This window comes from Leopardus geoffroyi, chromosome C2 (genome assembly GCF_018350155.1).
Source record: "Leopardus geoffroyi isolate Oge1 chromosome C2, O.geoffroyi_Oge1_pat1.0, whole genome shotgun sequence".
In the NCBI taxonomy this organism is placed as follows: Eukaryota; Metazoa; Chordata; class Mammalia; order Carnivora; family Felidae; genus Leopardus; species Leopardus geoffroyi.
The window spans coordinates 134,287,845-134,301,255 of record NC_059333.1 but is presented as its reverse complement, the minus strand read 5'-3'; the positions used below and the strand labels follow the sequence as shown (position 1 = coordinate 134,301,255).

At 41.9% G+C, this 13,411-nt stretch overlaps 1 protein-coding gene across 2 annotated transcripts in view; it reads right to left on the bottom strand.

The window, feature by feature from the left end:
- Positions 1-13,411, bottom strand: part of PLCL2 (phospholipase C like 2) — a 191,606-nt gene that overhangs the window by 88,369 nt on the left and 89,826 nt on the right. The gene's annotated exons all lie outside the window — the stretch shown is intronic.

The following is a 13,411-nucleotide window of genomic DNA, read 5'->3' as shown; positions in this document are numbered from 1 at the left end:
CAATGCCTAGCTGGCAGGAATCCGTAAGACTTGAGCGATTAGCCTACAGCATTTGCAAAGCAGAGCAGTGCCAATTTGGATTGCAGAAGGTCCGGTTCTGCCATCTTCCTGAATCACCGTATACCCTTTTAAAACCACAAGTCCCTTCCAGATTAATTAGCTCATCAAACTAAAATGAAAGGCAGTTTTAAAAACCAGTAAAATCTCATCATTAATGCATCTTAAATGGTCGATGCGGCCAGTGACCAAAGCAATTCAACTGCTTCAGTGAAATCCTGTGTCACCATTTCCAGCCCTCACTGCTATGGGACTTGGCTACTGAGAGAAAAGTACAAGTGATTCCAAATGCAGCGGGTACGAAACTCATTCTAGGGGCGCCTGGGTGGCGCAGTCGGTTAAGCATCCGACTTCAGCCAGGTCACGATCTCGCTGTCCGTGAGTTCGAGCCCCGCGTCGGGCTCTGGGCTGATGGCTCAGAGCCTGGAGCCTGTTTCCGATTCTGTGCCTCCCTCTCTCTCTGCCCCTCCCCCGTTCATGCTCTGTCTCTCTCTGTCCCAAAAATAAATAAACGTTGAAAAAAAAAAAAAAAAGAAAAAAAAAAGAAACTCATTCTAAATACAGCTTCCTAAACCTGGCTCATATTTTAAACAATACAACGCAGAAGACACTGCTAATAGGGGTCTCTACACTATTTTGTACAGAACATAAAATCAGGAAGCTCAGGCAATCTTACAAAGTACATACCACACATAAATCTTGGTTTTGAGGGTTAGAACTAGAAAGGCTTTTCATTAATATGTTTCAGGATTCTGGTGTGAAAATGAAATATAGGCATTTATAAGGCATGCTTAGCTTTTCTACAAAGGTATGACAGCTGACCCTTGAACAACACAGGTTTGAACTGGGCAGGTCCACTTATATATGGATTTTTTTTACAGGGCAGTATTATAAATGTATTTCTCTTCCTTTTGATTTTCTTAAAAACATTTTATTTTCTCTAGCTTCCTTCACTGTAAGAATATAGTATATAATACTTATAAAAATATGTATTAATCAACTGTTTATGTTATTGGTAAGGTCAAGAGTAGGCTATTAAGTTTTGGGGGAGTCAAGTTATATGTGGATTTTCAACCATGCAAGGGGGTCAGTGGTACAACCTGTGTTATTCAAGGGTCAACTGTATAATGTAAAAGGTGAAAGATTCATGTGATCTAAAGAGAAATCAGAGTATCAATTGTATAATGTAAATTTAAAATACCATTTATTTCATTAAACTTATCCAGGAGTAACAACAAGGACTAATTCTAAGCCTACCTGCAAACCAATTACAAAAGCCCTTCTAAACAGGATGCCATCCTTATTCCAGGAATCAGACTGATATATCCACTACCATTCTTTTCTTTCTTCTTTCTTCTTTCTTCCTTCTTCCTTCTTCCTTCTTCTTTTTAATTTTGAGAGAGAGAGAGTGGGCACGAGTGGGAGAGGGGCAGAGAGAGACAATCCAAGCCCAGTGGGGACTGGATCCCACAAACCGTGAGATCATCACCTCGGCCAAAACCAAGAGCCGAACACTTAACTGACTGAGCCACTCAGGCGCCCCTACCCACTTCCACTTCTAAACAGTGCTTGAATTTCTGAGAGTGCAGAAGCTGACCTTCTGTCCATCATGCAACTCTGCACTGACTCACCAAGGCCCCAGCTTCTTGCAGGGAAGACTTTCAGGGAAAGAGTACTGGGAAATGAAGCAGTGCCCCCAACAGAAGCCTCCAACAGGAAGGCGAAGGCACAGGCCCCCAGCACCCATAGACCACCAGTAATTAGATTTTATTCCCCCAAGGTAGAGTGACATCTAAACTGGGACACTTCTGAGAATCAAAGTGGGAATTATTAATAAATATGCCACAAAATCAGGGACTGTCCTGGGCAAACTGAAACATACAGTCACCCTACTTGAAAGTGACCTTATTACTAACATGTTAAGTCCTTACCAAGTGCCAGGCACTGCAGAGTCAGGTATAACCAAAGTCCAATGTCAGCTAACAGACGTTTGCAGGCCGACCGGTAGACAGGCAGGCTGGCTGTTTGGTCTGTCTGGATGCTCCCAACCTTGTCCAGTGTGAGAGCCCCTCCTACCCAGGCCAGGAATCCACCTGTAGGTGTTTGTGAGGTGTGGCTTAGTCTTGCTGCCTTGAACCAGGGGACAGCCAGCCATGTGGACCTTTGGGCACCGTGACCTAGTCCTTACAGCTGCTTCTTCCTTACTTCTGAAGTTGCTCCAGTTCTCCCTACTCAGCCCCTACGTTGCCCAGTCTCTGGCTTGCCTGGCTAGAACTGAGTCCTTGCCCAGCTCCCCTGTGATCTGCACTGACCTTGCTGGGAGCACAATGAGACCCTCAGCTGCACAGAGTTCTATTCTCCCATGACTCCCAGGAGGTGCAGCCCTGCAGGCACCAGCCTGGGCTCACCACTTACCCTTGGACGTTGCAATTCAGATTCCTCTGAATTTGCAACCCCCGCCTCTTCCACAGTCTGGCCTTCCTGCAAATCACACAGCATTGCCTGTGTAGCCCACAAAAGGAGAAGCAATATACAAATGGGGGGTTGGATCTTCTGGAGGTGACTAACAGAGGCGTGAGTAAGCACTGTAGAGAGCAGGCAATGTCAGGGAGCCCTTCACAAAGGGGATACAATTGTCAGGAGGGGATACCGGAGGTGGGGTGTGAGTTCTTGAAGCCAAGCAAGGAAGTGAGGTGTGAGGCAGGGTAAAGGAACTGATGGTTGGGCTATTCCAACCGACCACAGATTAGTTCTTCTAGAGATCAAATCGTGCCTCCCCTCCCCTTCAAAATATGCATGTGTAATGCAGCTCTCATTTTAAATCAAGACAAAAATATATTATATACATCACCATCATATGTGTGACCATTGACAATCCAGGACTCTATCCCAGCCAGCTCACAATTCAACTCAACAAGTTCAGAAACTCTTCATAAGGTTGGTCCGTTGAGTCTATGGCTCATGGCAATTAAGAAATGCATCTCAAACTTAGATTAGCAAAAAGTTTATCTTTTAACCTGATTTGATGCAACTCCCCTCCTCCCCCAAGCCAATATGATGCAAGACTCACTTGGGTTTACTGGAAATTATAATGGCAATATAGAAATCACATTTTATCCTCTGGAAAGAGGAATTTTAGCTGAACCATGTTTACTCCAATTATACATTTGTTTTTCAAGTAATTTAGTTGTGCTTCTAAAAGCATTACTATAGAGCAGTGTTTAATTTAATAAGACTAAAACTTGAGACCGAGGGCTTTTCAGAATAAGATGGGGCTAGAAAAGGGGAACATCAATGCTCTACATGGCCTGTATCAGCTCCCTGTGGGCAGTCCTACTCGCTTTTGGGCCCCCTACCTCTGGATAAAATGGGAAGTGTCCTTGATGTAGATAATATAATGAACTTTCTCTATGAATTAATTGTGACAGGAGAAAATTCCAAAAAGAATGAAAAGAACGATGTGTGGAGAGTGACTCAGAATAATCCGTGGCGGCTCGCAGAGCTCAGGGAGACCGTCAGGACCTCATTCATCCTCACGTGCCACATACCTACGCATTTCAGGCCACACGGTAACTACTGTCCACCTTAGCCGCAGTTGTTCCACAGACGGAGGGTGGTGGCCAACCTTTGCTGAGCTACTGTTATGCACCGGCACTTCATAAACATGATCTCTGTGAATGCTCAACTCTGAGGCAGGACCTATCGCCCCCATTTCAGAGGTTAAATGGTTTGCCCAGGCAGACTGGTTCCTTCTCCAACCCTGTTCTACTCTGCATGGCCAGAAAGCCGGCCCTCGAGGCAGATTTCCTCAGATCCCAAGTTGGCCTGATGCCCACCAGGTTGCTTCCATGAGGCTCTGGCAGAGAACTAGACCCTGGGCAGGAGGAAGGGTGAAGCTGGGTGGGTTTCCATCTTCCTCTCTCTGCAGGGGAGAGACCAGCAGAGGCTGCATCCCCCCTGAGGTCCCCGTGGCTCTGGGCTCAGGGACCAAACTGCTTCATCTCTCCAACCTGCATGGAGGGATGGTTTTCTGCTGTTGCTAATCGCTGGGTGGCTTCGCCAATCCCCCGTTTGGCTTTGTGGTTCTTCCAGCATCTGTAACAATTCCCCAGATTAAGTTCTCAATAAAGATGCTGTTCCTTTCTGACTGGACCCTGAGTGATTCAGTGCTCAGAGTTGTAGCTGTTAAGTGCAAAGCCAGGTTCCTACCACTCTGCCAGCCAGGGCGGAGTTCTTCCAGATGCCTAGTGACTGGCTATGCGGACTTGGAAGGTCTGTAAACTTCTTGAAACCTCAGCCACTGATTTCATGACATGAGGAAAGTAATTACTTGCCCTTAATATACTGTAAAGGGCTTGGTAAGGCACGGGTGAGATACTAAATGTGAAAGCACTGTGGAGGCTGACTTGAGCAAGACTTTTACATTACTAGTCCTCAAGTCTCACTTGGCTGGGATTGCTGGACACAGAAGAAGTTTACTTGATATTGACTCCCCAATTAATCTCATGGCTCTAAATGGCTAAAAATTACACAGAGCTGGGGTGCCTGGGTGGCTCAGTCAGTTGAGCATCCGACTTCAGCTCAGGTCACGATCTCACAGCTCGTGACTTGGAGCCCCTCATTGGGCTCTGTGCTGACAGCTCAGAGCCTGGAGCTTCCTTTGCATTCTGTGTCTCCCTCTCTCTCTGCCTCTCCCCTGCTCACACCCTCTCTCTCTCTCTCTCTCTCTCTCTCTCTCTCTCTCTCAAAAATAAACATTTAAAAGGCTTTAAAAAAATTACACAGAGCTGCCTTCTAAGAGCTCACTGGGAGCTGACAAGCACTTTGTCCTCATAAAGAGAGGGAAATTGGTTGGCCATGGCGTCCGCGGTTTCCACAGGTATCTGGCATCTGGCCACCATGGACTGGGGCTGGCATCTGGACCACCACTTCCCGTGTTACTGATCCTGGCCCACTGCTTTTGAAACATGGACTAGATAACAGTGCCTGCTTCCTAGAACTGTTGCTCGGTATTAAACAATGTAGAAATTAAATCAAATAGAAATGCCTACTGAAATTCTTGACACCCTCAGTCAATGTCAAATGTAGTCAATGTATTTGATCTTATCACTACTATTCTTATTAGCAGCACCATCATCCTCTCCTATGACAAGCATTTTACAAGGGTCTGATGCGAGCTTTCTCTTCTGCCTGTATTATTCCCAGATAAGCAGCAGCCTCAGATGCCTGCTTTCCTGGACATCTGCACGCACATCAAGCAGTCATCATTACATATGGGAAGGATGGCTCTCCTTCCCACCCCTGCCTCTTCCCTTTTTTTTTTCATTTCTATTCTAAGCACCTGGGAATCTTGGTTTCCCTATTTTTTTTTTTTTGTATCATACTGTGACAGAAACAAACTGTACTATCTAGCCTCGTGTTTACATAATAACGGGTTAAAGGGCTAATAAAAAACCGTAATACTCTGATTTCCTAACCTGTTAGTCTTTGCTATTATTTGTTGTAGTTATAAACAAGAGCATTTATGGAGAAAACACTGAATTATCTTTGGGTGATGGACATTCTCCCTTGGTGATAGCACCAGAAGAAAGTAGAGACTACATAGATCAGTGGTGTCCAAAAAAGTATGAGTCACATATGTAATTTAAAATGTTTTAATTGCCTTAAAGAATATAAAAAGAAACAGATGAAGTAAGCTTTAATAGTTTATTTTACCTAACCCCAAATACTATCACTTCAACACGTAATCAGTATAAAAACTATGAAGACACTTTGCCTTCTCTTGTCCTACTACGTCCCTGAAACCCAACACAGCATACATTCACAGCACATCTCAATTCGGACTAACCACAGTGCAGTGCTCAGTAACTACATGGGTCCAGGGCTAATGTATCAGACAGTGTAGGTCTAGACAAGGAGCTCCTTAAGGGTAGGGACCTATCACATTTTAACTCCAAATTCCTACTGACATTTCTAGTGTGGTGCTTGCACAAAGCAAGCACTCGGCAAATTTCATCACTGATCTCGAGAATGAATGGCTGGAAAGAAGGGCTGTCGGTCATAAATGTAAGCAAGGCCAGTATACATTTCTTGGAAGAAATAACATTTTGTTGGTCTTACACTTTAAAACATTACAAATAAAGATCATTGCTAAAACTTCCCACAATCTTCACTCACCCTAATATCACCCAAGAAGCCACATTAATATATAAAGAGAAAGCAAAGTTAACTATCCTCCAAAGAAGAAAAATAAAGTGGGGGGGAGAGAGTGAAATCAAAAATGGCCCCAATCAGATCTTCATAACAAATAACCTCAATGAATCATCAAATACTATTTAAATGACTTCCTATGTCCAGTATTATGTAAGACACTGTAATGTATGCTTAGATACAGGCACAACTTGAAAAAGAATTAAGAACTAATATTCCAATGAGGTAATTTATGGAAATGACGAATACCTTTTTTTTAAAAAAGCATACTTGACTTGAAAGTTTTTAGGGTTAACAAATGCAAATTACAGGTAGCTTTCACCTAGTTGATACAAACAAATCAACTTGCTCAGTCCCGATAACCATTAAAAAAAAAAAAAAATAACTTGTACTTCCCTAAGGACACAAATTCACACTGTATAGAACTATAATACAGGTGCAGCCAAGGTTACGAAGGTAGCTCCTTTCCATCTGTGGTACAGAAACTGCATTTGCCAAATCCCTTTTGATTTGCCAGAAATTGCATTTGCCAAATCCCAGTGCTGCTGTCCATGGAAAGACTACCTGACTTTAGTCATGCATCTGGGACAGCTTCTCCATAAAACTCAACAGGCATCCCATTCCCCTCAAAAAAAGGAAATGGTAAAGCCTCAGCAAAAGTTTCATGCCTCAGCATGAAATTGCAAATATTTGGTGTATCTTCACTAAGTCTGTGAGATGAACTTCTAAGGAAAAGTCAACTAGCACTAAAGGTACTTACTTGAAAGGATGCTTTCTCTGGGGAGACAAAAAAAAAAAAAAACAAAAAAACAAAACAAAACAAAAAAAACCAAGCCTCTCCTTTACCATGACAGGACTGGTGTTTGCTATTTCTAAATACTCTTCATGACCAAATGGATTCAAAAGAAAAGGCATCTCGATGTGTCTGGCTCTATGCTAAAACTCCTGCCTGCTAGGGAAGGGGAAGTGGGGTGATTCAACCAAGTGCAATACACTTGTGCTGAGAAGAAGCTCCATGGCTGTGGTGGTTACTTTTTACCTGTAGAGAAAAGTCCTCATTTAACAGAAACTTGACTTATTCAACCTAGTAGAATTTCCGTCAGATCCCAGCCTCAACAGATTTATGGTTCTGTGGTTACTAATAAAATACCAGTGTTCAACTAGCCTTTTACATTTCCATCATCAAAATTCTCACAAAGCAGAGAGCTAATGGCTTCATTTATTTGGTCAAGAACTGGCCCAATCTATTTGCTTCTTAAATTATTACATTTACTTTTCATTTTCAATCTGATTGAAAGTTGTTTGTGCTGTCTTTACATGAAAATAAAGAATGCTTTAAAAAATCTCTATAATGGCAACCTTGGAATATGTATACTTCAGAGGAAAGGAAGCAGAGAATGCATGAATCAAAATTTGTATCATTCATTTTTAAAAGCTATTTTTAGGCTTATCAGCTTACTCTTCCCAAGAAGCAGCATGTGCCTCTTCAGTCATTTAAAAAATTGTTGACATCTTCTGAATTTTATTTTGTGTCAGTTTTTCACATATTGTCCAATTTTAAACACAGATCTTTAAATTCTGTATAGCCACTTGTGCAGAGCCTGTGTTAATAAATGTCACATATTTTTCAGTAACTCAATAATGTTGATGACAAATTTCATATTGCTGACAACCTGCTACTTGCTGAAATAATTAGTTTTCTACCTTAACTTGTGGCTTTCATTCACTCTGTAAATATTTACCTAGAGCCTGCCATGTGCCAGATGTTGCCGGGCCCTGGGTTTGCCAAGCAGAAGGCAGTCGCGGCCTTCCAGGCACTCGCAGGGCAAAGGCTGCTGTGCCTGTCTTTGAAGCCTCTCCTGCCGGGCAGTCTTTTCCTGCATTTCAGCAAATGTGGGAGGATGACGAGCAACGGCAGTAACAACTGACAGACTGGGTCCAAATCCTGGCCCCTCCTGCCAGTAGCTGATGACCATGGGCCACTAGATTCGTCCTCTGCAGGCCTCAGTTTTTTCATATTACAAAAGGAGAAGAATCTATTCCACAGGGTTGTTGTGAAAATGAAATCAGGAAGGAAAAGAGAAAAGAATCTGGCACTCAGAGGCCCTCTGTTTTTAAAGCAAAGATAGATGAACTATAAGTCTGAACCATGTACTGGTATATCAAATATTGAGGAGTTATATGTCACTGGGGTTCTCGGTAACCTGAGAGTCTGTCACCAGTTTGATTCCTGCATCCTGAGCTTCTCTGACAACTGACCTGTTTTGGGCCAATCGTTAGGTGATCATTTGCTCTTCCTCCATTAGAGCTTTAAAACCAGTTCTACCATGGCCACAATGGGAGCTAAGGAACCCCTAGAGGCTGGCCCTTCCATCAATGGGGTAATTCACACCAGAAGAACTGCAGGGTCAGGAAGGAACTAACATAGTAATAAGCAGCGGTGGTGTGCCAGCCCCAGTGCTAGGTGAATCGCATGCACTGCCCCGTGTAAACCCCACAACCACTCCAAGATGCAGGCCTTATTATCTCCTACCTTCTACGAAGAAGCCCAATACTCAGGGAGGCTAGGAAAGTTGTCCACAATGATGAACTTACAAGTAGCTCAACATCATTTCTCATGACTTCTCTTCTGACTTACAGGGCCATTAAAGTCCTCAGCTTGGCAGATATCTGGCTGGTTGCTCCTTACAGCTCCTCTCACGGTTTCTGTTAGTTGGACAAGATCTCCCTCCTACAGATTAGAATTCCCTGTGTCTTGACTCCACTAACCGCTCCTATCAATATCTCCATGGTCGCTCAGGCTCACGGACAGCTTGTGACATCACGTTTCCACGGATCGCCTCATTTTTTGGTTCTCCTCCTCTTGGTCTCTCCACGGGGCTGGAATATTAAGAACGTCCCTAATGCTGATGAACACCTTTGTCCCTTTCACAAAGCTCTCCGAAATCGCCACTGGAAGCAAGCAAACACCCTTTCATGCTAACTGCCATCTGCTCTTCCTAAGGGTGACTTGCAGCCCACCTATGCGTCTGTACTCTGAGTAAGTGACTATAAAGAGAAAGGTGGCTTTCCATCTATTCCATGGTGGAACAGTCATCATCACTCCTCTTGGCAGTGTCCAAGCACTATAACAGAGAGGCAACAACCCTCAATCCTTTCATATATTCCCTTGTACAGACAAAAGCACATGGAGTACACAAATTAAGCACAGGCACAGCCATAGGACTCTCAGTCCCCGAAGGAAATAAGCTAAAAATGATACTGGATTAGAATCAGAAGCCAAAGTCTCCCTCACCTCCACCCTTCAATGTTTGAATGTGTGTAAAATGGAATATTATACTTATCAAGTATATTACTAACTTCAGGCATGAGACAGACCATTTTTATACTAATTTGGCTTTTAGTTTAGTTTCAGTTCAACAAATAATTATTAAGCACTGTGAGCCAGGCACCGTGGAAGTATTAAAAAGCTTAAAGTATTGTGGAAATGGCAGAAATAACAATTTTAAAAGAACGTGATACGGAAGCATGCCCAGGGAGTTATGGGCACCTGGAGTGGGGCCACCATTCCCAGCCAAAATGTTTAGTTAGAGAAGGCTTCCTATGGACCCCTAAGCCTTAAAATAAGTAACACACACGGAGGTCAAGTTACTACATCCGTTACTGAAGAAAAGAAGTAATTGAAGGAATTCCATGAAATCATCTCTTTGAAAATGATACAGTCCCACATCTAAAAATCAATAATGAACCCTCTTGCACTTGCACTTCTTGAAAGCAGTCAATCTCCACTTCTTTTAAGTAATCTATTTATGCCTGAAATTGCTAGTCACGGGTCTGATTCTTAAGTCATAACTCTTAAAACATAGCTCTTCTTTTCCCCTAGTGGTGACACTCTCTTCTTTCTGACTGTCTATGTCAATTATGAATGATCATCCCTCTCATGTCTAATTTATGGAGATTAGAAGCTAAATGGATTACCCAAAGTGGGGAACCCTGGAAATACTGACATAAAAACAACAAGCTCTAACACTCCTGCCCACACAGGAAGACTTATAATCAAAGAACCAGGAAATGACTTAACAAAACCTCATTTTCCCAACATTCCAGACCTTCACAACCAATGATAAATCTACTAAGCAAAATCAGCAGGTGGAATAGAAAGGAAGAGCCAGTGAAAATAGCTAATGGTAGGTTAGTTTTATTCTTAGAATTATTAGACATTTATTTCTTCTTTCACAAATCATAAGCTTAAAAAACAAATTAGCTCTGCTTATGTAATTCATTTCCTTTAAAAACAAGTATTAATACCTGTCAATGGGCCTTATTATTTAAGCTTTGCATATTAGAAAAGAAATACCCTGCACGCATTTAAATATGAAGACATAATAACATGGCTTTTTGCAGAAACTAGAATTATCCCATTTCCTATCTCGGTTGTAAACAACAATTTACCTAAATGGCTGAAAATAAATACTTTCATATTTTGACTGTCTTCACAATATATAGAAAAATGTAGTTTGCTTCTGACCTACAATGAGGCACAAAATCATTACATTTGAAAACGTGACTCCAAAATGCAATGGAATCCTTAGACATACGAAGGAATAAAATTCGCTCAAATGGTAATGTTACATGTCTTAGGATGCTTTTCTGGATAAAGGAGAAAAAGTCTCTATAATTAGAATGTCTCTGTCCCTATTAAAATTACCTCAGTTTAAATTAGTCATCACTAGCATTATAAATGCATGAGTCCGTGGTGGACAATTCTGGCCACATTGTTTGGTGACAGCGTAGCTATGAAGACACTTGAAGCCGTTCTCCCATGTGGGCCATCTTATTCCCACAGAAATCACTCAGCACTGTTTTGAGCTACGGCCACAGACCACAAACTTATGAACTTGGTTGGGCATTTTATAAATCCAAAGGAGAGTTGGATTAGAGACTATGGGTGGATGGCGACAAGCTCAATCCCAAACAATAAACATCCCTTCACAACAGCTCTGTGCGTACAACTAGAAGGCAAAATGCACAAGCAAAAATAGTTGTGTGGGAGGGATGAGACCTGGAGGGATTTTTTCTCCCCAAAATGTTCTTTAATATATACTTTAGATCATCTTTAAGTTAATATGAACAATTTAAAGACCTAAAACAATACCACTGCCATGGATAAACAGCTCAAAGCAAAGACCCACTAAGGGGAGATTAACAGATTAGCATTTGCATAGAATAAAGAAATGCAGAGACAGGTAAGGACATAGCTATGTAAAAATAAAAATATACCTAAGGGTAAAGTAATTTTTTGTCATTAAATACGGAAGAACGGATTATGTTTTTAGAAACCTTCACTATGGCTTTCTTCTTTTTATTATTTTTTTTTCCAGTAAGAAAACATGCAGCTGTTGAACAGCTTCTCTCCTTTGAGGAAAAGAACAAGAAGAAAGGGCAATGCAGCAAGACTGGCCAATGCTGTTGACAAAGATAGTCACTTCCCCCTTCACTGAGGGGCTCACAAATCAAGGGGAAAATGAAGACACAATTGCTAGACATTAAACACTAAATTAAACCAGGTGGGTCCGGGCAACCTCTAACACTTGCTTTTCAATTCAAAATGGGTGGAAAACCCTCTGCCCAGAAGTGTGAGTTTCTGTCTTGGCTTTGGGCCACATTTCCTGGGTTTGATAAATGTAGTAGGTGCCAAAAGCTGCACTGATGATGATAAACACCATCCCCTCCACCCCAAAACACACATGCCCCAAAATGGGAAAAGAAAAAAGAAATGGCCAGCCATGCAAATATTGTGTGGCTCTGAAGCTCCTCAAAATTTGCAAAAGCCTACATAAATTGGTACAATGAGAAAAGAACAGAGTCTGGATGAAGAAAAAAGGCACAATGAGGAACAGGTCTTAATTTTCCAGTTTGGAGGAAAATTTATATGGTATAGTCATATCAGTTTGTTGTGTTTTATGGAGTGTCTCCCAGGTGCCATGGACTTTTCTTTTTTAAGTTTATTCACTTATTTTTGAGAGAGCAGGAGAAAATGCAAGTAGGGGAGAGGCAGAGAGAGAGGGAGAGAGAGAGAACCCCAAGCAGGCTCCACACTGTCAGCACAGAGCCTGATGCGGGGCTCAAACCCATTAACCGTGAGATCATGATCTGAACCAAAGTCAGATGCTTAACCGACTGAGCCACCCAGATGCCCTGCCATGGACATTTCTAATGTACTCTGGGTTTCTGGACAGGAAGCAAACACATTCTCTGCCTCAGATGTTCCCTCCTTCCACCACTTTCATAGGGATGGAAGTATTAACCAGAAAACATATTTTTAGAAATGTGTATCCTGCCTACTTATAAAGAATCTTAAGTGACATATGGTTATAGCATAATATAAAAGAGCATAATTGGGGGGTGAAGAAAATAGAACATCTAAAAAAAGCTTTAAGAGAAGATGTCACCACACACCTGAGGTGAGCAAACTGCTATAGTTAGATATGAAATTGTTGTGACAGAAAAGTCACAAATGATAATATACAGGATTACACATCTTCTACTGTCCAACAAAATTAAGCAAGCAAAAGTCTTTGCTGAGATTCTTCCAGAAACTAAATTCAAGATGCAGTTCATCACATGGTTCTTGTATAAAGAGCACTGTGGAATCAAGTAGGTGGCAACTGCTTTTCTATCTAGGAAAAGAGAAACCCAAAGAAGTGAAAGTCAACAATTAAATTAACCTTCAAGTGCAGTCACTGGACGTGATGCACAAAATATCGGTCTTTCGGAAGATGTACCTACACTTGAACCAAATAAGCCAAACTGCAGGCACCTTCAACGCCATTCTGAACTCGGTACGATGCCCCACTACTATTGAAACTTTCTCATAGAAGGTAAAAAAGAAGACAGTCACAATTTTAGTCAGATTACTATTGACTTTCTTTTCCCAAACCTTCAATATAAAACTTTAAAGTATATTATTATTTATAAAAACCTAACTGATAAAATATTTGCTTGCATTAAAATGGAAAGTATGGGGCTCCTGGGTGGCTCAGTTGGTTAAGCTTCTGGCTTCAGCTCAGGTCAAGATCTCAGTTTGAGTTCGAGCCCCGCATCGGGGGCTGACAACTCAGAGCCTGGAGCCTGCTTCTGATTC